The sequence below is a fragment of the Arachis hypogaea genome, chromosome 14 (genome assembly GCF_003086295.3).
Source record: "Arachis hypogaea cultivar Tifrunner chromosome 14, arahy.Tifrunner.gnm2.J5K5, whole genome shotgun sequence".
NCBI lineage: Eukaryota > Viridiplantae > Streptophyta > Magnoliopsida > Fabales > Fabaceae > Arachis > Arachis hypogaea.
This window is the reverse complement of record NC_092049.1, coordinates 113,597,141-113,618,758: the sequence shown is the minus strand read 5'-3', so window position 1 is coordinate 113,618,758 and position 21,618 is coordinate 113,597,141. Positions and strand designations below refer to the sequence as shown.

General features: G+C 37.6%; 1 non-coding gene across 1 annotated transcript; it reads right to left on the bottom strand.

Annotated features, from left to right (window-relative positions):
* Nucleotides 1-20,522: 20,522 nt before the first annotated feature.
* LOC112745196 (small nucleolar RNA R71) lies at nucleotides 20,523-20,630 on the bottom strand. Its single transcript, XR_003173136.1, has one exon. It is a non-coding gene; the product is annotated as a small nucleolar RNA R71 (small nucleolar RNA).
* Nucleotides 20,631-21,618: the final 988 nt, after the last annotated feature.

The following is a 21,618-nucleotide window of genomic DNA, read 5'->3' as shown; positions in this document are numbered from 1 at the left end:
CCTTATTCTTATTTTTCTATTTTTCGAAAATTATGCTTTCTGTTTTATTTATGTTTGTGTCTTATTACATGATCACTAGTATCTAAGTGTCTATGCCTTAAAGTTATGAATGTCCTATGAATTCTTCACCTTTCTTAAGTGAAAAATGTCTTAACTGAAAAAGAACAAGAAGTACATGAATTTCGAATTTTAAAATAGTTTAATTATTTTGATATGGTGGCAATACTTTTTGTTTTCTGAATGAATGCTTGAACAGTGCATATTTTTGAATTTGTTATTTATGAATGTTAAAATTTTTGGCTCTTGAAAGAATAATGAAAAAGGAGAAATGTTATTGAAGATCTGAAAAATCATAAAATTGATTCTTGAAGCAAGAAAAAGCAGTGAAAAGCAAAAGCTTGCGAAAAAAAATGGCAAAAAATAAAAGAAAAAGAAAGAAAAAGAAAAAGCAAGCAGAAAAAGCCAATAGCCCTTTAAACCAAAAGGCAAGGGTAAAAGAGGATTCAAGGCTTTGAGCATTAATGGATAGGAGGGCCTAAAGGAATAACATCTTGGCCTAAGCGGCTAAACCACGCTATCCCTAACCATGTGCTTGTGGCGTGAAGGTGTCAAGTGAAAAACTTGAGACTGAGCGGTTAAAGTCGTGGTCCAAAGCAAAAAGAGTGTGCTTAAAAGCTCTGGACACCTCTAATTGGGGACTCTAGCAAAGCTGAGTCATAATCTGAAAAGATTCACCCAGTTATGTGTCTGTGACATTTATGTATCCGGTGGTAATACTGGAAAACAAAATGCTTAGGGTCACGGCCAAGTCTCATAAAGTAACTGTGTTCAAGAATCAATATACTGAACTAGGAGAATCAATAACACTATCTGAATTCTGAGTTCTTATAGATGCCAATCATTCTAAACTTCAAAGGATAAAGTGAGATACCAAAACTGTTCAGAAGCAAAAAAGGCTAAAAGCCCCGCTCATCTAATTAAGACTGATCTTCATAGATGTTTTCGGAATTTATTGTATATTCTCTTCTTTTTATCCTACTTTGTTTTTGGTTGCTTGGGGACAAGCAACAATTTAAGTTTGGTGTTGTGATGAGCGGATAATTTATACGCTTTTTGGCATTGTTTTTAGGTAGTTTTTAGTATGCTTTAGTTAGTTTTTATTATATTTTCATTATTTTTTATCCAAAAATCACATTTCTAGACTTTACTATGAGTTTGTGTATTTTTTTGTGATTTCAGGTATTTTCTGGCTGAAATTGAAGGACCTGAGCAAAAATCTGATCCAGAGGCTAAAAAAGGACTGCAGATGTTGTTGGATTCTGACCTCCCTGCACTCGAAGTAGATTTTCTGGAGCTACAGAGACCTAATTGGCGCGCTCTCAATTGCGTTGGAAAGTAGACATCCTGGGCTTTCTAGCAATATATAATAATCCATACTTTGCCCGAGTTTTGGTAACGCAAACTGGCGTTTAAACGCCAACTTTCTACCCTATTCTGGCGTTATTAAACGCCAGAACTGGCATAAAAGCTGGAGTTAAACGCCCAAACTGGCACAAAAGCTGGCGTTTAACTCCAAGAAAAGTCTCTACATGTGAAAGCTTCAATGGTCAGCCCAAGCACACACCAAGTGGGCCCGGAAGTGGATTTCTACATCATTTACTCATTTCTGTAAACCCTAGGCTACTAGTTCTCTATAAATAGGACCTTTCACTATTGTATTTTCATCTTTGGACGTTTAGTCCTTAGACCTTTATGCTTTTATACACGTTTGGGGGCTGGCCATTCGGCCATGCCTGGACCTTGTTCTTATGTATTTTCAACGGTGGAGTTTCTACACCCCATAGATTAAGGTGTGGAGCTCTACTGTTCCTCATGAATTAATACAAAGTACTATTGTTTTTCTATTCAGTTCAAGCTTATTCTTATTCCAAGATATTCACTCGTTCTTCAACCTGATGAATGTGATGATCCATGACACTCATCACCATTCTCACCTATGAACGCGTGCCTGACAACCACTTCCGTTCTATTTGCAATAGCTTGAGTGTATATCTCTTAGCCTCCATTCCGTAAGATCAGAGTCTTCGTGGTATAAGCTAGAATCAATTGGCAGCATTCTTGAGATCCAGAAAGTCTAAACCTTGTCTGTGGTATTCCGAGTAGGATCTAGGATGGGATGACCGTGACGAGCTTCAAACTCGCGAGTGTTGGGCGTAGTGACAGATGCAAAAGGATCAATTGATCCTATTCCGACATGAGTGAGAACCGACAGATGATTAGCCGTGCGGTGACAGCACATTTTGGATCATTTTTACTGAGAAGATGGACAGTAGCCATTGACAACGGTGATCCCCCAACATACAGCTTGCCATGGAAAGGAGTATGAATGATTGGATGAAGACAATAGGAAAGCAGAAGTTCAGGAGGAACAAAGCATCTCCATACGCTTATCTGAAATTCCTACCAATGAATTGCATAAGTATATCTATCTTATTTTATGTTTATTTATCTTTTAATTATCAATTCCCCATAACCATTTGAATCCGCCTGACTAAGATTTACAAGATGACCATAGCTTGCTTCAAGCCGACAATCTCCGTGGGATCGACCCTTACTCACGTAAGGTATTACTTGGATGACCCAGTGCACTTGCTGGTCAGCTGTACAGAGTTGTGTGAAAAGTGTGCGATCACGATTTCGTGTACCAAGTTCCTGGGTCTTTTCCATGCAGAATCCAGCTGAATTTCAGCTGGGCCTGAAGAGCCTCAGAAATCGCCAGCCACGATTTCATTAATGAGGTCACGTGCTGCTCATCACCCGTACACGTGAAGCATGCATACGCGTCGATGGGGAATTTGCCAATCCACGCAGATGCGTCACTCTCGCATCCCATGCCTAGCTCCTTGCACCCACACGTGCGCGTGGGCTACACGTGCGCATCACAGCCGATTCTCCACAGCCCAATTCTTCATGTTTCTTCTACTTGTGCATGCTTCCTTTCTCTCTTCTAGGTCATTCTTGCCCTACAAACTCTGAAATCACTCAACAAACATATCACGGCATGGAATGGTAATAGAAGAGGATCAAAATATGGCATTTTTAAGGCAAATGAAGCATATTTTCTATCATAAAGAAGAATTAGGAAGAGAACACAAAACCATGCAATTTCTATGAATAAGTGTAGAAAATATTGACAAAACTCTCCCAAATTCTACACAATATAAACCACAAGATTGGAGTTTATCAGTGCCTCATAGAGGCTTTTGTTGGAGAACTAGGATTTATTTTGAGAAATTTAGATATGGGATTATATGTATGTGTGTGTGTATGTAAACATTCTCCGGTCAGCGTTAGTTTCACAGGCTGAGTGATGAGCGGATAATTTATACGCTTTTTGGCATTGTTTTTAGTATGTTTTTAGTATAATTTAGTTAGTTTTTATTATATTTTTATTAGTTTTTATTCAAAATTCATATTTCTGGAGTTTACTATGAGTTTGTATGTTTTTCTGTGATTTCAGGTATTTTCTGTCTGAAATTGAGGGATCTGAGAAAAATCTGATTCAGAGGCTGAAAAAGGACTGCAGATGCTGTTGGATTCTGACCTCCCTGCACTCGTAATGGATTTTTTGGAGCTACAGAAACCCAAATGGTGCACTCTCAATTGAGATGGAAAGTAGACATCCAGGGCTTTCCACCAATATATAAGAGTCCATACTTTGCTCGAAGATAAACGATGTAAGCTGGCGTTCAACGCCAGTTCCATATTGCATTCTGGCGTTAAACGCCAGAAACATGTTACAAGTTGGAGTTAAACGCCCAAAACAGGCTACAACCTGGTGTTTAACTCCAGAAACAGCCTAGGCACGTGTAAAGCTCAAGTCTCATCCCCAGCACACACCAAGTGGGTCCCGAAAGTGGATTTCTACACTATCTATCGTAGTTTACTCATTTTCTGTAAACCTAGGTTACTAGTTTAGTATTTAAACAACTTTTAGAGATTCATTATACATCTCATGACATTTTACACATTTCATATTGTATTTCTGACGGCATGAGTCTCTAAACCCCATGGTTGGGGGTGAGAAGCTCTGCTGTGTCTCGATGAATTAATGCAATTATTTCTGTTTTCTATTCAAACACGCTTGTTTCCATCTAAGATATTCATTCGCACTTCAATATGATGAATGTGATGATCCGTGACACTCATCATCATTCTCAACCTATGAACGCATGCTTGACAACCACTTCCGTTCTACCTTAGATTGAATGAGTATCTCTTGGATTCCTTAATTAGAGTCTTCGTAGTATAAGCTAGAATCCATTGGCAGCATCCTTGAGAATCCGAAAAGTCTAAACCTTGTCTGTGGTATTCCGAGTAGGATTCAGGGATTGGATGACTGTGACGAGTTTCAAACTCATGAGTGCTGGGCGTAGTGACAGACGCAAAAAGATCAATGGATCCTATTCCAACATGAGTGAGAACCGACAGATGATTAGTCGTGCGGTGACAGCGCATTTGGACCATTTTCACTGAGAGGACGGATGGTAGCCATTGACAACGGTGATCCACCAACATACAGCTTGCCATGGAAGGAGCCCTGCGTGCGTGAAGAAGAAGACAGTAGGAAAGCAGAGATTCGGAAGACAGAGCATCTCCAAATCCTCAATCTGTTCTCCATTACTGCATAACAAGTACTCTTTATTTGATGTTGTTTATTTTTTCATAAATACAATCACTCTCATCAGTAATCTCCTGACTAAGATCTACAAAATAGCCATAGCTTGCTTCAAGCCGACAATCTCCGTGGGATCGACCCTTACTCACGTAAGGTATTACTTGGACGACCCAGTGCACTTGCTGGTTAGTTGTGCGGAATTGTGAAAAGTGTGAATCACAATTTCGTGCACCAAGTTTTTGGCGCCGTTGCCGGGGATTGTTCGAGTTTGAACAACTGACGGTTCATCTTGTTGCTTAGATTTGGAAAATTTTGTCTTTTGGGTCAGAGTCTTTTATTTTCTTTTCAAAAATTTTCCAAAAATTTATTACTTTTCTTTATTAATCCTTAGAGTTTTCTTTTTATGTTTAGTTTCATATTTTAAATTTGGTGTATTTTGCATGATTTTATTTTCCTTTAAATTTTCGAATTTGTGTTCATTGTTCTTTCTTGATCTTCAAGTTGTTCTTGCTATTTTTTCTTGTTTGATCTTTAGTTTTTCCTGTCCTGTGTCTTTTCTTGTTTTTCTTGTGCGTTTTCAAATTATCAGTATTCAAAAAAAATTTTTTATACATTAAATACCTTTTTTTAAAACACGTTAAATTTATAGCTCAGTTGGCTAGAGCGTTGTGCTTATGTTCTTGGTAAGTATCCTCCTTTTAAAACTTTTTCAAAAATAATTTTTCTTTGATTAAATCTTGTGTCAAAGTTTTAAGTTTGGTGTTCTTTTTATGTTCTTGAGTCTTTGAATTTTATTCTTGTTGTTCTTGTGAGTCTTCAAGGTGTTCTTGAGTCTTCTTTGTATTTTGATCTTAAAATTTTTAAGTTTGGTGTTCCTTGGTGTTTTCCCTACAAAATCTTCGAAAAACAAGGAGTATTAGATCTAAAAATTTTAAGTCTTGTGTCTTTTGTGTGTTTTTCTCTTTCTTCATTAAATTCAAAAATATCTTTTCTCTTTATTTCAATTAATTTTCGAAATTTTCCTTTAAAAATTTAGATTTTTATTTTTAAAACTTTCTATTTTATCTTATCTTAGTTTTAAAAATTCAAAATTCAAATCTTTTTCGAAAATCATATTAAAAAATTTTCAAATCTTTTCAATTAAGTAGTCAATTCAACATTCAAATTTCTTTTTATTTTCTTTTTCTTTTTCGAAATCTATATTTTATCTTCTAATTATTTTATTTTATTTCATTTTCCTATTCGGTTATTTTTAATTAAATAAAATAAAAATAAAAATATATTTTACTTGCAATTCACATCATATCCCTTTCTCCATCATGAACTTAAGTGGAAATGAATAGTCCAGAAGGACTCTGGGGTCATATGCTAACCCCATTACTGCTGCATATGGGAGTAGCATCTGTATACCTCCCATCAAAGCAAGCAGTTTTGAGCTAAATCCTCAGCTCATTGTCATGGTACAGCAAAACTGCCAGTATTCCGGTCTTTCACAGGAAGAACCTACTGAGTTTCTGGCACAATTCTTGCAAATTGCTAACACAGTACGTGACAAAGAGATAGATCAGGATGTATACAGACTGTTACTATTTCTGTTTGCTGTAAAAGATCAAGCTAAAAGGTGGTTAAATAACCAACCCACAGCAAGCATAAGAACATGGAAACAGTTATCAGACAAATTCCTGAATCAATATTTCCCTCCAAAAAGGATGACACAGCTAAGGCTGGACATCCAAGGCTTTAAACAAGAGGATGATGAGTCCCTTTATAATGCTCGGGAGAGGTACAGAAGGATGCTAAGGAAATGCCCCTCTGAAATATTTTCAGAGTGGGTGCAATTAGACATCTTCTACTATGGGCTTACAGAAAGAGCTCAGATATCTCTAAACCATTCAGCTGGTGGATCTATACACATGAGAAAAACTATTGAAGAGGCTCAAGAGCTTATTGATATAGTTGCTAGAAATCAGCATCTGTACATAAGCAGTGGGTCCTCCATACAAGAAGAAACCAAAGCAGTATCTACTGAACTTGGTCCTCCAGAACAAGTTGCTGAACTCAATCAATAATTGTGTTCTCTAACAAAACAGCTAGCAGAATTCAAGGAGATGCTACAAGACACTAAAAATGCTAATAAAAATATGGAAGCACAATTGAATCAAACAAAACAGCAGCTATCAAGGCATATAACAGAAGAATGCCAGGCAGTTCAATTAAGAAGTGGAAAAATATTAAATACCTCACTTCAGAGCAGCAGAAAGCCAAGAAAAGAACAAATGACAGAGGATGAGCAAGATATTGTCCAAAATCCCTCTGAGGATAGTAAGAGCCCAGAGAGGAATAACTCTGGCGTTCAAACGCCAGAAAGGGATGCAAAGCTGGCGTTAAACGCCCAACCCACACACAGTTCTGGTGTTCAAACGCCAGAAACAGGCAGGGAGTTGGCGTCAAATGCCCAATGGAAGCTCAGTTCTGGCGTTCAAACGCCAGAAACAAGTAAGGAGTTGGCGTCCAACGCCAATCCAGCTTCTAACTCTGGCATTCAAATGCCAGTGAGGGATCAGACGCACACAAGTGCTGATAACAACCCCTCTAAAAAGGCTTCTCCAACCACCTCTGTAGGAAATAAACCTGCAGCAACTAAGGTTGAGGAATACAAAGTCAAGATGCCTTATCCTCAAAAACTCCACAAAGAGGAGCAGGATAAGCAATTTTCCCGCTTTGCAGACTATCTCAGGACTCTTGAAATAAAGATTCCGTTTGCAGAGGCACTTGAGCAAATACCCTCTTATGCCAAGTTCATGAAAGAGATCTTAAGTCATAAGAAGGATTGGAGAGAAACTGAAAGAGTTCTCCTCACTGAAGAATGTAGTGCAGTCATTTTGAAAAGTTTCCCAGAAAAGCTTAAAGATCCCGGGAGCTTTATGATACCATGCATATTAGAGGGTAATTATACCAAGACAGCTTTATGTGATCTTGGGGCAAGTATCAACCTAATACCTACATCCACTATCAGAAAGCTTGGTTTAACTGAAGAAGTCAAACCAACCCGGATATGTCTCCAACTTGCTTATGGCTCCATTAAATACCCATCAGGCGTGATTGAAGACATGATTGTCAGGGTCGGGCCATTCGCCTTTCCCACTGACTTTGTAGTGCTGGAAATGGAGGAGCACAAGAGTGCTACTCTCATTCTAGGAAGACCTTTCCTAGCAACTAGACAAATTCTCATTGATGTCCAAAAGGGGGAAGTAACCCTGAGGGTCAATGAAGATGAGTTCAAGTTAAATACTGTCAAAGCCATGCAGCATCCAGACACACCAAAAGACTGCATGAAAGTTGATCTTATTGACTCTTTGGTAGAGGAGATCAAAATGGCTTAGAGTCTCGAATCAGAGCTAGAAGACATCTTTAAAGATGCTCAGCCTGATTTGGTGGATTCAGAGGAAATAAAAGAGCCTCTGGAAATTCCTCAGGAAGAGGAAAAACCTCCTAAACCCGAGCTCAAACCACTACCACCGTCCCTGAAATATGCATTTCTGGGAGAAGGTGACACTTTTCCGGTGATCATAAGCTCTGCTTTAAATCCATAGGAAGAGGAAGCATTACTTCAAGTGCTAAGGACATACAAGATAGCTCTTGGGTGGTCCATAAGTGACTTTAAGGGCATAAGCCCAGCTAGATGCATGCACAAGATCCTATTGGAGGACGATGCTAAGCCAGTGGTTCAACCACAGTGGCGGCTAAATCCAGCCATGAAGGAGGTGGTGTAGAAAGAGGTCACCAAGTTACTGGAGATTGGGATTATTTATCCCATTTCTGACAGCCCCTGTGTGAGCCCTGTCCAAGTTGTCCCCAAAAAGGGAGGCATGACAGTGGTTCATAATGAAAAAAATGAACTAGTTCCTACAAGAACAGTTACAGGGTGGCGCATGTGTATTGACTACAGAAGGCTCAATACAGCCACCAGAAAGGATCATTTTCCTTTACCATTCATAGACCAGATGCTAGAAAGACTAGCAGGTCATGATTATTACTGCTTTTTGGATGGCTATTCAGGCTACAACCAAATTGCAGTATATCCCCAGGATCAAGAGAAAACAACATTCACGTGTCCATCTGGAGTGTTTGCTTACAGAAGGATGCCATTTGGGCTGTGTAATGCACCTGCAACTTTTCAGAGATGCATGCTCTCTATTTTCTCTGATATGGTGGAAAATTTTCTGGAAGTCTTCATGGATGACTTCTCAGTATATGGAGACTCATTCAGCTCCTGTCTTGATCACCTGACACTGGTTCTGAAAAGATGCCAAGAGACTAACCTGGTTTTAAACTGGGAAAAATGTCACTTTATGGTGACTGAAGGGATTGTCCTTGGGCACAAGATTTCGAACAAGGGAATAAAGGTGGATCAAGCTAAGATAGAGGTAATTGAAAAATTACCACCACCTGCCAATGTTAAGGCAATCAGAAGCTTTCTGGGGCATGCAGGATTCTATAGGAGGTTTATAAAGGATTTTTCAAAAATTGCAAAACCTCTAAGCAACCTGCTAGCTGCTGACACGCCATTTGTGTTTGACATAGAGTGTCTGCAGGCATTTGAAACTCTGAAAGCTAAGCTGGTCACAACACCAGTTATTTCTACACCAGACTGGACCTTACCATTCGAACTAATGTGTGATGCTAGTGACCATGCCATTGGTGCAGTATTGGGGCAGAGGCATGACAAGCTTCTGCATGTCATTTATTATGCTAGCCATGTTTTAAATGATGCCCAGAAAAATTACACAACCATAGAAAAAGAATTACTTGCAGTGATTTATGCCATTGACAAATTTAAATCATACTTAGTAGGATCCAAAGTGATTGTGTACACTGACCATGCTGCTCTTAAATATCTTCTCACAAAGCAGGATTCAAAACCCATGCTTGTTGATGAGCGGATAATTTATACGCTTTTTGGCATTGTTTTTAAGTAGTTTTTAGTATGATTTAGTTAGTTTTTATTATATTTTTATTAGTTTTTAATTAAAAATCACATTTCTGGACTTTACTATGAGTTTGTATGTTTTTCTATGATTTCAGGTAATTTCTGGCTGAAATTGAGGGACTTGAGCAAAAATCTGATTCAGAGGCTGACAAAGGACTGCTGATGTTGTTGGATTCTGACCTCCTTGCACTTAAAGTGGATTTTCTGGAGCTACAAGAGTCCAAATAGCACGCTCTTAATTGCGTTGGAAAATAGACATCCAGGGCTTTTCAAAAATATATAATAGTCCATGCTTTGCTCGAGTTTAGACAACGCAAACTGGCATTCAACGCCAGCTCTCTGCCCTATTCTGGCGTCAAACGCCAGAAACAAGTTGCAAAGCAGAGTTAAACGCCAGAAACAAGTTACAAACTGGCGTTCAACTCCAAGGAAGACCTCTACACGTGAAAGCTTCAATGCTCAGCCCAAGCACACACCAAGTGAGCCCCAGAAGTGGATTTCTACATCATTTACTCATTTCTGTAAACCCTAGCTACTAGTTTAGTATAAAAACTACTTTTAGTGATTTGTTTTATATCATCTTTTTGAACTTTGAGCTTTGTTCATCTTTAGATCACTTTGTACACGTTTAAGGGGGCTGGCCATTCGGCCATGCCTAGACCTTGTTCTTATGTATTTTCAACGGTAGAGTTTCTACACACCATGGATTAAGGTGTGGAGCTCTGCTATTCCTCATGAATTAATGCAAAGTACTATTATTTTTCTATTCAATTCAAGCCTATTTCTTCTCTAAGATATTCATTCGCACACAAGAACATGATGAATGTGATGATTATGTGACGCTCATCATCATTCTCACTTATGAACGCGTGCCTGACAACCCCTTCCATTCTACATGCAAACAAGCTTGAATGTGTATCTCTTAGCCTCCTGATCTACGATCAGAGTCTTTGTGGTATAGGCTAGAATTATTGGCGGCCATTCTTGAGATCCGGAAAGTCTAAACCTTGTCTATGGTATTTCGAGTAGGATCTGGGAAGGGATGGCTGTGACGAGCTTCAAACTCGCGAGTGCTAGGCGTAGTGACAGACGCAAAAGGATTACTGAATCCTATTCCAGCAGGATCGAGAACCGACAGATGATTAGCCGTGCGGTGACAGTGCATTTTGGACCATTTTTACTGAGAGGACGGGATGTAGCCATTGACAACGGTGATGCCCAACATACAGCTTGCCATGGAAAGGAGTATGAAGGATTGGATGAAGACAGTAGGAAAGCAGAGAATCAGAAGGAACAAAGCATCTCCACACGCTTATCTGAAATTCTCACCAATGAATTACATAAGTATCTCTATCCTATTTTATATTTCATTTATATTTTAATTATCAATTCACCATAACCATTTGAATCCGCCTGACTGAGATTTACAAGATAACCATAGCTTGCTTCATACCGACAATCTCCGTGGGATCGACCCTTACTCACGTAAGGTTTATTACTTGGACGACCCAGTGCACTTGCTGGTTAGTTGTGCGAAGTTGCGACAAATAACTAAATTTATAAATGTGCGCGCCAAGTTTTTGGCGCCGTTACCAAGGAATGAACGATCACGATTTTGCATACCAAGTTTTTGGCACTGTTGTCGGGGATTGTTCAAGTTTGGACAACTGACGGTTCATCTTGTTGCTCAGATTAGGTAATTTTATTTTATTTTTAAGCTTTTTATTTCTTATTTTCGAAAAATAAAAAAAATTTCTTCTTTTTCGTTTTTCCAAATTAATTTTTGAAAATAAATAAATAAATAAATAAATTATTCTATGTTCTTCAGAATTTTTAAGAATGAATTCTAGAGTTTCAGATGATGCTTTTATCATCACAGGAGTCAGTTGATTCCCATCAATTTGGCTGTTGTATGTAATGTCCTGCTGAAGCTTGTTCTGCCCTGTCTAATCTCTTTAGACTGAAGCTTCAGACTAACATTGCATGATTCCTGGAATTCTCATTAAAAATTTTGAAATCCTTATTTTCTTTTTCCAAATAATTTTCGAAAAAAAAATTTATAAAACCATAAGATCAAAAAAATAATTTTATGTTTCTTGTTTGAGTCTAGTGTCAATTTTTAAGTTTGGTGTCAATTGCATGCTTTTAATTTTTCTTTAAAATTTTGAAAACTCATGCATGGTGTTCTTCATGATCTTCATGTTGTTCGTGATGATCTTCTTTGTTTGATCTTTAATTTTTCATGTTTTGTTTCTTTTCTTATTTTTCATATGCATTTTCAATTTGTTAGTGTCTAAAGTTTGAAAATTTCTATGTTTGGTGTCTTGCATATCTTTCTTTTCTTAAAAATTTTCAAAAATAAGTTCTTGATGTTCATCTTGACATTCAAAGTGTTCTTGGTGTTCATCTTGACATTCAAAGTGTTCTTGCATGCATTGTGTGTTTTGATTCATAATTTTTATGTTATGTGTCATTTTTGTGTTTTTCTCTTTCCTCATTAAAATTCAAAAATCAAAAAAATATCTTTCCCTTTTTATCTCATAAATTTTCGAAAATTTGAGTTGACTTTTTCAAAACTTTTTAAAATTTAGTTGTTTCTTATGAGTCAAATCAAATTTTCAATTTAAAAATACTATCTTTTTCAAATATTTTTCAAAAATCAAATCTTTTTCATTTTTTCTTTCATAATTTCAAAAATTTCAAAATTTATTTTCAAAATCTTTTTCCTATTTCTATTTCATATTTTCGAAATTAATGCCAACAATTAATGTGATTGATTCAAAAATTTTTAGTTTGTTACTTGCCTAGTAAGAAAGGTTCAATATTTAAATTTTAAAATCATATCTTTTTGTTTCTTGTTAGTCAAGTAATCAACTTTAATTTTCAAAATCAAATCTTTTTAAATTTCTTTTTTAAATCTTTTTCAAAATAAATTGCAATCACATCTTTTTCAAAATCAATTTCAAAATCTTTTCTAACTTCTTATCTTTTCAAAATTGATTTTCAAATCTTTTACAATTAATCTTATCTTTTTGTTTGATTCTTATCTTTTTCAAAACTACCTAACTAATTCTCTCTCTCTAATTTTCGAAAACTCTTCCCCACTTTTTCAAAATTCAATTTTAATTAACTAATTGTTTTAAATTTTAATTTAATTTCATTTTTCTTCTTAAAATTTTCGAATTTTAACTTTAATTTTTATTTTTATTTTTAATTTTCAAATTCTTCCATCTCTCATCCCCTTCTATTTATTTATTCGTCTACTAACACTTCTCTTCCACCCAAAATTTGAACCCCATCTTCCTCTCTGTGTTCGAGTTTTTCTCTTCCCCTTTTTTTATTCACCTCTTCTTTTACTTACATAAGGAATCTCTATACTGTGACATAGAGGATTCCATATTTTCTTTTGTGTTCTCTTCTTTTTCATATGAGCAGGAACAAGGATAAGAACATTCTTGTTGAAGCCGGTCCTGAACCTAAAAGGACTCTGAAGAGGAAGCTAAGGGAAGCTAAAGCACAACTCTCTGGAGAAAATCTGACAGAAATTTTCGAAAAAGAAGGAGACATGGCCGAAAATAATAACAATGCAAGGAATATGCTTGGTGACTTTACTGCACCAAATTCCAATTTACATGGAAGAAACATCTCAATCTCTGCCATTGGAGCAAACAATTTTGAGCTTAAACCTCAATTAGTTTCTCTGATGCAACAGAACTGCAAGTTTCATGGACTTCCATCAGAAGATCCTTTTCAGTTCTTAACTGAATTCTTGCAGATCTGTGATACTGTTAAGACCAATGGGGTTGATCCCGAGGTCTACAGGATTATGCTTTTCCCATTTGCTGTAAGAGATAGAGCTAGAATATGGTTGGACTCTCATCCTAAAGATAGCCTGAACTCTTGGGATAAGTTGGTCACGACTTTCTTAGCCAAGTTCTTTCCTCTTCAAAAGCTTAGCAAGCTTAGAGTGGATGTTCAAACCTTCAAACAAAAAGAAGGTGAATCTCTCTATGAAGCTTAGGAGAGGAACAAGCAACTGACCAAAAAGTGTTCTTCTGACATGCTTTCAGAATGGACCATCCTGGATATATTCTATGATAGTCTGTCTGAATTATCTAAGATGTCATTGGACCATTCTGCAGGTGGATCTATTCACCTAAAGAAAACACCTGCAGAAGCTCAGGAACTCATTGACATGGTTGCAAATAACCAGTTTATGTACACTTCTGAAAGGAATCCTGTGAATAATGGGACGCCTCAGAGGAAGGGAGTTCTTGAAATTGATGCTCTGAATGCCATATTGGCTCAGAACAAAATATTGACTCAGCAAGTCAATATGATTTCTCAGAGTCTGAATGGATTGTAAGTTGCATCCAACAGTACTCAAGAGGCATCTTCTGAAGAAGAAGCTTATGATCTTGAGAACCCTGCAATAGCAGAGGTGAATTACATGGGTGAACCCTATGGAAACACCTATAATCCCTCATGGAGAAATCATCCGAATTTCTCATGGAAGGATCAACAAAAGCCTCAACAAGGCTTTAATAATGGTGGAAGAAACAGGTTTAGCAATAGCAAGCCTTTTCCATCATCCACTCAGCAACAGACAGAGAATTCTGAGCAAAATTCATCTAGCTTAGCAAATATAGTCTCTGATCTATCTAAGACCACTTTGAGTTTCATGAATGAAACAAGGTCCTCCATTAGAAATTTGGTGGCACAAGTGGGCCAGCCGAGTAAAAGAGTCACTGAAACCCCTCCAAGTACTCTCCCAAGCAATACAGAAGAGAATCCAAAAAGAGAGTGCAAGGCCATTACCTTACTTGGTGTGGCCGAACCCAAATAGGATGAGGAGGATGTGAATCCTAGTGAGGAAGACCTCCTGGGACGTTCAGTGACCAATAAGGAGTTTCCCTTTGAGAACCAAAGGAATCTAATGCTCATCTAGAGACCATAGAGATTCCATTGAACCTCCTTTTACCATTCATGAGCTCTGATGACTATTCATCTTCTGAAGAAGATGAAGACATTGCTGAAGAGCAAGTTGCTCAATATTTAGGAGCAATCATGAAGCTGAATGCTAAATCATTTGGTAATGAGACTTGGGAGGATGAACCTCCATTGCTCATCAAGGAACTAAATGCCTTGGTTCAGCAAACTCTACCTCAAAAGAAACAGGATCCTGGTAATTTCTTAATACCCTGTAACATAGGCACCATGACCTTTGAGAAGGCTCTGTGTGACCTGGGGTCAGGCATAAACTTAATGCCACTCTCTGTAATAGAGAAACTAGGAGTCTTTGAGGTACAGGCTACCAAGTTCTCACTAGAGATGGTAGACAAATCCATGAAATAGGCTTATGGACTAGTAGAGGACATGTTATTAAAGGTTGAAGGCCTTTACATCCCTGCTAATTTCATAATCCTAGACACTGGGAAGGATGAGGATGAATCCATCATCCTTGGAAGACCCTTCCTAGCCACAGCAAAAGCTGTGATTGATGTGGACAAAAGAGAGTTGGTCCTTCAACTGAATAAGGACAACCTTGTGTTTAAAACTCAAGGATCTCCTTCTGTAACCATTGAGAGGAAGCATGAAAAGCTTCTCGCACTACAGAGTCAACCAAAGCCCCCACAGTCAAACTTTAAGTTTGGTGTTGGGAGGCCACAACCAAACTCTAAGTTTGGTGTTGAACCCCCACATTCAAACTCTAAGTTTGGTGTTGGGAGGTCCCAACAATGCTCTGAACATCTGTGAGGCTCCATGAGAGCTCACTGTCAAGCTATTGACATTAAAGAAGTGCTTGTTGGGAGGCAACCCAATGTTATTTAATTATATCTATTTATTTTCTATTGTTATTTTATATTTTTTTAGGTTGATGATCATGTGAAGTCAAAAAAACTACTGGAAAATCAAAAACATAATGAAAAATAGCATTAAAAATAGCACACCCTGGAGGGAGAACATTCTGGCGTTTAAACGCTAGAAACAAGCACCAAGCTGGCGTTTAACGCCAGAAACAAGCATCAACCTGGCGTTAAACGCCAGAAACAGGCTACATTTGGGCGTTTAATGCCAAAAACAAGCAGCAAGCTGGCGTTTAACGCCAGACATGCATGCTAAGGGTGTTTTACACGCCTAATTGGAGCAGGGATGTAAAGTCCTTGGCCCCACTGGATCTGTGGATCCCACAGGATCCCCACCTACCCCACCTCTTCTTCTCTCCTCTTCACACCTTTTAATAACTCTCTTTCCCAAATACCGTTCACCAATCACCTCAACCACTCTTCTCCATCACCTCTTAACCACTCATATCCATCCACTCTTCCCCATAAACCCCACCTACCTCCAAAATTCAAATTCTTTTCCCTCCCAAACCCAACCCAAATGGCCGAACCCTAAACTTCCCCCCACTCCTATATAAACCCCTCATTCCTTCTTCATTTTCACACAACACAACCCTTTCTTCTTCCCCTTAGCCGAATACACACCTCTCTCCCTCTCCTCCACTTTTCTTCTTCTTCTCCTTCTTTCTTTCTTCTTTTGCTCGAGGACAAGCAAACATTTTAAGTTTGGTGTGGTAAAAGCATTGCTTTTTGTTTTGCCATAACCATCAATGGCACCTAAGGCCAGAGAAACCTCAAGAAAGAGGAAAGGGAAGGCAATTGCTTCCACCTCTGAGTCATAAAAGATGGAGAGATTCATCTCAAAGGTCCATCAAGACCACTTCTATGAAGTTGTGGCCAAGAAAAAGGTGATCCCTGAGGTATCTTTTAAGCTCAAAAAGAGCGAATATCCGGAGATCCGATGATGAGCGGATAATTTATACGCTTTTTGACATTGTTTTTAGTATGTTTTTAGTAGGATCTAGTTACTTTTAGGGATGTTTTTAATAGATTTTGTGTTAAATTCACATTTCTGGACTTTACTATGAGTTTGTGTGTTTTTCTGTGATTTTAGGTATTTTCTGGCTGAAATTGAGGGACTTGAGCAGAAATCAGATTCAGAGGTTGAAGAAGGACTGCTGATGCTGTTGGATTCTGACCTCCCTGCACTCAAAGTGGATTTTCTGGAGCTACAGAACTCAAAATGGCACGCTTCCAATTGCGTTGGAAAGTAGACTTCCAGGGCTTTCCAGCAATATATAATAGTTCATACTTTGGCCAAGAATAGACGACGTAAACTGGCGTTCAACACCAGCCTTCTGTCCAAATCTGGCGTCCAGCGCCAGAAAAGGATCCAAAACCAGAGTTGAACGCCCAAACTGGCACAGAAACTGGCGTTCAACTCCACAAATGGCCTCTGCACGTGCTACACTTAAGCTCAGCCCAAACACACACCAAGTGGGCCCCGGAAGTGGATTTATACATCAAATACTTACTCATGTAAACCCTAGTAGCTAGTTTATTATAAATAGGACCTCTTACTATTGTATTAGGCATCTTTGGATTACCTTATGATCCTTTGATCACGTTTTAGGGGGCTGGCCATCTCGGCCATGCCTGGACCTTCACTTATGTATTTTCAACGGTAGAGTTTCTACACTCCATAGATTAAGGTGTGGAGCTCTGCTGTTCCTCAAAGATTAATGCAAAGTACTTTTGTTTTCTATTCAATTCTTCTTATTTCGCTTCTAAGATATCCATTCGCACCCAAGAACGTGATGAAGGTGATGATTATGTGTGACGCTCATCATCCTTCTCCCTTATGAACGCGTGCCTGACAAACACTTCTGTTCTACATGAAATAAGCTAGAATGAATATCTCTTAGATCTCCTAACCGGAATCTTCGTGGCGTACGCTAGAATGATGGCGGCATTCAAGAGAATCCGGAAAGTCTAAACCTTGTCTGTGGTATTCCGAGTAGGATTCAATGATTGAATGACTGTGACGAGCTTCAAACTCGCGATTGTTGGGCGTTAGTGACAGACGCAAAAGGATGGTGAATCCTATTCCAGCATGATCGAGAACCGACAGATGAATAGCCGTGCCGTGACAGGGTGCGTGAGCATATTATTCACTGAGAGGAGGGGATGTAGCCACTGACAACGGTGATGCCCTTGCATAAAGCCAGCCATGGAAAGGAGTGAGACTGATTGGATGAAGATAGCAGGAAAGCAGAGGTTCAGAGGAACGAAAAGCATCTCCATTCGCTTATCTGAAATTCCTACCAATGATTTACATAAGTATCTCTATCCCTATTTTAATATTAATTTCGAAAACTCCATAACTGTTTTATATCCGTCTGACTGAGATTTACAAGGTGACCATAGCTTGCTTCATACCAACAATCTCCGTGGGATTCGACCCTTACTCACGTAAGGTATTACTTGGACGACCCAGTGCACTTGCTGGTTAGTTGTATCGAAGTTGTGACAATTATGAATTAAGATCAAAGCACCAAGCTTTGGAGCCATTACCAGGATTTGTTCGAGCCTGGAGATCACAATTTCGTGCACCAAGTTTTTGGCGCCGTTGCCGGGGATTGTTTGAGTTTGGACAACTGACGGTTCATCTTGTTGCTCAGATTAGGTAATTTTCTTTTTGTTTTGTTTTCAAAAAATTTTTCAAAAATTTCTCCTTTGTTTTCGAAAAAAAAAATGTTTTCAAAAATAAATCATTCTATGGCTTCAGAATTTTTAAGAATGAATTCTAGCGTTTCATGAAGCATGTTGAAGCCTGGCTGGCTGTAAAGCCATGTCTCAATCCTTATACCCAAGAGAAGAGCTTCTTTATCTTTCTTAGCCAATTGGCTGTTGAATGTAAGGAATGTCAGGCGTGTCATGTCTGAGTTACATACTAAAGCTTGGCTGGCTATTAAGCCATGCCTGACCCTTTGATTGGAGCTTTAGAGCATAAGATTCCTGGAATTCATATTGAAAATTTTGGAATCCTTAGTTTTCTTTTTTCAAAACTATTTTCGAAAAAAAAAATCCAAAAAAATTAGAAAATCATAAAAATCAAAAATATTTTTTGTTCTTGTTTGAGTCTTGAGTCACATTATAAGTTTGGTGTCAATTGCATATGCATCTTGCATTTTTTCGAAAATATCATGCATTCATAGTGTTCTTCATGATCTTCAAGTTGTTCTTGGTAAGTCTTCTTGTTTGATCTTGATGATTTTGTGTTTTGTGTCTTTTCATGTTTATCATATGCATTCTTGAATTCTTAATGCGTAAGCATTAAAGAATTCTAAGTTTGGTGTCTTGCATGTTTTATTTGCATTAAAAATTTTTCAAAATTGTGTCTATGATGTTCATCTTGACATTCGTAGTGTTCTTGGTGTTCATCTTGACATTCATAGCATTCTTGCATGCATTCATTGTTTTGATCTAAAAATTTCATGCATTGCATAATTTTCATGTTTTTCAAAAAAAATTCAAAAATAAAAAAAAATATCTTTCCTTTTTTCTCTCATCAAATTCAAAAATTTGGATTGACTTTTTCAAAAATTTTTTAAAATCAAGTTGTTTCTCATGAGTCAAATCAAATTTTCAATTTGAAAATCTTATCTTTTTCAAAATCTTTTTCAAAAATCAAATCTTTTTCAAAATTCTTAGTTATTTTCGAAAATTTCAAAAATATTTTTCAAAAATCTTTTTCTTATTTTTATACCAAATTTTCGAAAATAACAATAACAATTAATGTCTTGATTCAAAAATTTGAAGTTTGTTACTTGCTTGTTGAGAAAGATTCAAACTTTAAGTTCTAGAATCATATCTTGTGATTTCTTGTGAATCAAGTCATTAATTATGATTTTAAAAATCAAATCTTTTTCAAAACTAATTTCTATCATATCTTTTCAAAAATATCTTCTTATCTTTTTCAAAAATTTGATTTCAAAATATCTTTTCTAACTTCCTAACCTCTTATCTTTTAAAAATTTGTTTCAACTAACTAACTAACTTTTTGTTTGTTTCTTAACTTTTTCAAAACTACCTAACTAACTCTCTCTCTCTAATTTTCGAAAATATCTTCCCTCTTTTTCAAAAATTTCTTTTTAATTAACTAATTATTTTTATTTTTATTTTTGATTTTAAAAAAAAATTTCGAAAAAAATACTAACATTTTTCAAAAATCATTTTCAAAAATCACTAACTCTTTTTCAAAAATTATTTTTGAAAATTCTCCCTCTCCCATCTTATTCTATTTATTGATATACTAACATATTTCCTTCAACTCACCAAAAATCCGAACCCTCTCTCTCTCTGAGTTCAGATTTTCTTTTCTTCTTTTCTTCTACTCACATAAGGGAACCTCTGTGCTTGGGCAAAAAGGATCCCTATTATTATTATTTTTCTGTGCCTTCTTCTTTGTCATATGAGCAGGAGCAAGGATAAGAACATTCTTGTGAAAACAGATCCAGAACCTGAAAGAACTCTGAAGAGAAAATTAAGAGAAGCTAAATTACAACAATCCAGAAATAACCTTTCAGAAATTTTCGAACAGGAAGAGGAGATGGCAGCCGAAAATAATAATAATGTAAGGAAGATGCTTGGTGACTTCACTGCACCTAATTCCAATTTACATGGAAGAAGCATCTCCATTCCTGCCATTGGAGCAAACAACTTTGAGCTGAAACCTCAATTAGTTTCTCTGATGCAGCAGAACTGCAAGTTTCATGGACTTCCATCTGAAGATCCCTTTCAGTTCTTAACTGAATTCTTGCAGATATGTGATACAGTTAAGACTAATGGAGTAGATTCTGAAGTCTACAGGCTCATACTTTTCCCTTTTGCTGTAAGAGACAGAGCTAGATTATGGTTGGATTCTCAACCCAAAGACAGCCTGAACTCTTGGGATAAGCTGGTCACGGCTTTCTTAGCCAAGTACTTTCCTCCTCAAAAGCTGAGCAAGCTTAGAGTTGATGTTCAAACCTTCAGACAGAAAGAAGGTGAATCCCTCTATGAAGCTTGGGAAAGATACAAACAGTTGACCAAAAAGTGTCCTTCTGACATGCTTTCAGAATGGACCATCCTGGATATATTCTATGATGGTTTATCTGAGTTATCAAAGATGTCATTGGATACCTCTGCAGGTGGATCCATTCACCTAAAGAAAACGCCTGCAGAAGCTCAAGAACTCATTGACATGGTTGCTAATAACCAGTTCATGTACACTTCTGAAAGGAATCCTGTGAGTAATGGGACGCCTATAAAGAAGGGAGTTCTTGAAGTTGATACTCTGAATGCCATATTGGCTCAGAATAAAATATTGACTCAGCAAGTCAATATGATTTCTCAGAGTCTGCATGGAATGCAAGCTGCATCCAACAGTACTCAAGAGGCATCTTCTGAAGAAGAAGCTTATGATCCTGAGAACCCTGCAATAGCAGAGGTAAATTACTTAGGTGAACCTTATGTAAACACCTATAACTCAACATGGAGAAATCATCCAAATTTCTCATGGAAGGATCAAAAGCCCCAACAAGGCTTTAATAATGGTGGAAGAAACAGGTTTAGCAATAGCAAACCTTTTCCATCATCAACTCAGCAACAGACAGAGAACTCTGAACAAAATGCTTCTAATTTAGCAAATCTAGTCTCTGATCTATCTAAGGCCACTGTAAGTTTCATGAATGAAACAAGGTCTTCCATTAGAAATCTGGAAGCACAAGTGGGCCAGCTGAGTAAAAGGATCACTGAAATCCCTCCTAGTACTCTCCCAAGCAATACAGAAGAGAATCCAAAGGGAGAGTGCAAGGCCATTGACATAAGCGCCATGGCCGAACCTGTGAGGAAAGGAAAGGACGTGAATCCCAAGGAGGAAGACCTCCTGGGACGTCCAGTGACCAATAAGGAGCTTCCCTCTGAGGAACCAAAGGACTCTGAGGCTCATCTAGAGACCATAGAGATCCCATTGAACCTCCTTATGCCCTTCATGAGCTCTGATGAGTATCCCTCTTCTGAAGAGAATGAGGATGTTACTGAAGAGCAAACTGCCAAGTTTC